This window comes from Tupaia chinensis, unplaced genomic scaffold (genome assembly GCF_000334495.1).
Source record: "Tupaia chinensis unplaced genomic scaffold, TupChi_1.0 Scaffold000140_1, whole genome shotgun sequence".
In the NCBI taxonomy this organism is placed as follows: Eukaryota; Metazoa; Chordata; class Mammalia; order Scandentia; family Tupaiidae; genus Tupaia; species Tupaia belangeri.
In genome coordinates, this window is record NW_006159610.1 from 9,998,449 (window position 1) to 10,001,412 (window position 2,964).

Here is a 2,964-nt window from a genome sequence, read left to right on the forward strand (position 1 = left end):
TGATTTCTCACTCTCTGTCTCTCTGTCTCTCTCTGTCTGTCTGGCGAGCGCATGCGCCCTATAGCAAAAACAAAACAAAACAAAAAAACAAAACAACTATCAAAGACCACTTTATGGAGACACATGCACTATGATGCACTCTGTTTTAAATATCCACTTCAATCAATTTGCACAAGTTTTTACACCCCTATAATCGCCATGAAAATGACAATACCGAACATTTCCTTCATCTCCAAATGTTCCCCCACATCTTTTATTGAAGTCTTAGATACCTTGTGTATGACAGCGATGCTTTGTCATTTTATTTTATTATTTTATATTATGTCATTATATTATATTATTTTATTTTGTCAGAGATTACATCAACTCACTAGAGAGACTGAGAGAGAGGGAGAAGAAAAGCACTCCCTGTGGGGAGTGGTCATGTTGCAATCCCTTGCCCATCTCTTCCTCCACTTTGAATTCGGGACATGCAACACACACCCGCATGTTTCTCAAACTGCTGGGTACAGGACTCAAACTGTATAGTCAGCCATGTAAGATTCAGCCACTTTATCCACCAGGACATGGAACTGGTCCTATTGTATATTTTTGTTGCTGTTTTGAGAGATTTTTTGCTATAGGGCACATGTGCTCACCAGCAAGATAGAGAGAGAGACAGAGAGATAGAAACTGAGAAATCACCCCCCAGAGGGGAAGGACACACTACAATCCCTTCTCCTCCATTCTCTTCTCTGGGTTTTGGGCATGCACACACACACATCTGGTGTGAGTTTCAAGCCACTGGATCTGGGACTCAGACTGTGGTCAGTCATGTAGAAATCCAGCTCCTTAACCAACACCTCACCTGCTGACCCCAAGAAAATATATTTTTAAGTTTATTTATTCATTCCATGAGAGAAGGAGAGAGAAAGAGAGAGAGAGAAATAAAGAGAGACCCTTCCTTAAACAGGGTCTTCATGCCATGATCCTACCCCAGCCTTAGCAAGCCAGGACTACTGGGACTCATAGGCACAGGGAGAGCTCAGGATGCAAGCCTGGGACCTCTCCATATGGCCTCAACATCGTGGAGCATTGCGTTACTGCTGTGCCACTGCAGCTGGCCTGGGGAACATATTTCTATGCAGTACGCTGAGGAAGGGACATCAGCTGAGAAATATAAAGACCAAGTTGATTTATGCTGAAGTGAAATTTCTTGGCAGAAAATACTGTAATGGGGACCAGCAGGTCGTGTGGTGGTTAAGGCACTGGACACTCCTGACTGTGGTTTGAGTCCTGGACCTGGTGGCTTGCTTTCTCACACTCCTTCTCTCTCTCTCTATGTCTCTTTCTGGTCAAATTAAAATAAATGAATTAATAAATAAGATTAAATAAGTAATTCTTTTTTAAAAAAAAGAAAATATTGTAATAAATAAATTCCTTATTAATATTAAAAACTACCTTCACAGTAATGTTATTAAAATAAATTTAGAAAAATCATAGGAAAAATTTTACATGATATGTGTAAAACCTGTATAATAAAAACAATAGGGGGATCAGCAGGCGGTACAGTGGATTGTCAGAAAAGTCATGATGCATTTTTGCAAAGAAAAATAGAAAAAAATACGTCATTACTTTTCCAATGATCCAACATATACTTTCTCTCTAACTCAGTATTCCCCAGCAGTCATGTGTGAGCTTGAACGACAGCCTCATTTACCACATAGACCTACTAAGTGTTAGTACTGCTCAACTTTAAGATTAAGTATACTTATTGAAGCATAGCAGAAAACTTGTGAAATTTCTGCAATGGATACCTTAGAAGAAACACTTTGTTTGTGGAAATAAAACTGTGAATTAACAATAATTATAGGGAGCAGTTTACATTTAAGCACATTATTTGGAGTTGTCAACTTCTAAATAATGGAGGGGAAAAAGCCCTTTAAAGTAAAAAGGGTATTTTTTTTTTTGTAGATATTTGAGGAACCTACATATTGTTCTCCACAGTGGCTGGACTAATTTACATTCCCACCAGCAATGTAGGAGAGTTCCCCAGGAAGGATTTATTATCTCCTTAATTGTTAAGAAACAGATCAATAATAATTGTTATAGCAAAATTAAGATACTCAACTTATCAAAGTTAACCATGTTAAAGTGAAAAGATTAGATACATGGTGAGATATCATTATATACATCCATATACACACCAATTTATATCCCTATCTGTAGATATCTAAAAAAGTTAGCTTATAGAATTAATTAAAAAGCTTCAAATTAATTTATAAGTGGGGAGAAAGCTATGGAAAGATACATATTAAGCAGTTAAGATTACCTAGAATGGGGATGAAATAGCGGAAGGACAAAGGAAGCAAAAAAGAAAAAATAAATAAAAAGGTGTGTTATTTAAAATAAATAGTGATAGAAAAATAAGAGAAGAAAAGAGTTCATCAACAAAAATCAACTCAAAGTGGATCAAAGTTCTAAACCTGAGACCTCAAACTGTAAAACCACCAGTGAAAAACACTGGGGAAACTGGGAGACACTCGAGTAGGCAAAGACTTCTTAAGCAAGACCCCCAAAGCACAGGCAATAATCTCCAAAATAGATAAGTGGGATTACATCAGATTAAGACATTTTTTACACAGCAAAGAGCACAGTAATTAGTGTGAATCGACAACACTCAGAATGGGAGAAAGTTTTTGTAAACTATGTCTCAGATAAGGGACTAATAACCAGAATATACAGGAAACTCAAGCAGCTTACCTGGAAGAAAATGATTAACCCAATAAAAAGATAGGAAAATGAGCTGAATAAACAACTTTCTAAAGAAGACATATAAAGAGCCAAAAAGCATATGAAAAAATGTTCAACATCCCTCATCATAAAGGGAGATGCAGATCAAAACTACAAGCAGATACCACCTAACCCCAGTCAGGTTATTTATCTTATTTTGCTGGAAACAAAGATTAAAAAAAAAAAAAGATA

The 2,964-nt window shown here is 36.7% G+C and overlaps 1 protein-coding gene across 1 annotated transcript in view; it reads left to right on the top strand.

Moving 5' to 3' along the window:
* The window catches only part of LOC114007225 (uncharacterized), a 12,400-nt gene that overhangs the window by 2,208 nt on the left and 7,228 nt on the right, over positions 1–2,964 (top strand). The gene's annotated exons all lie outside the window — the stretch shown is intronic.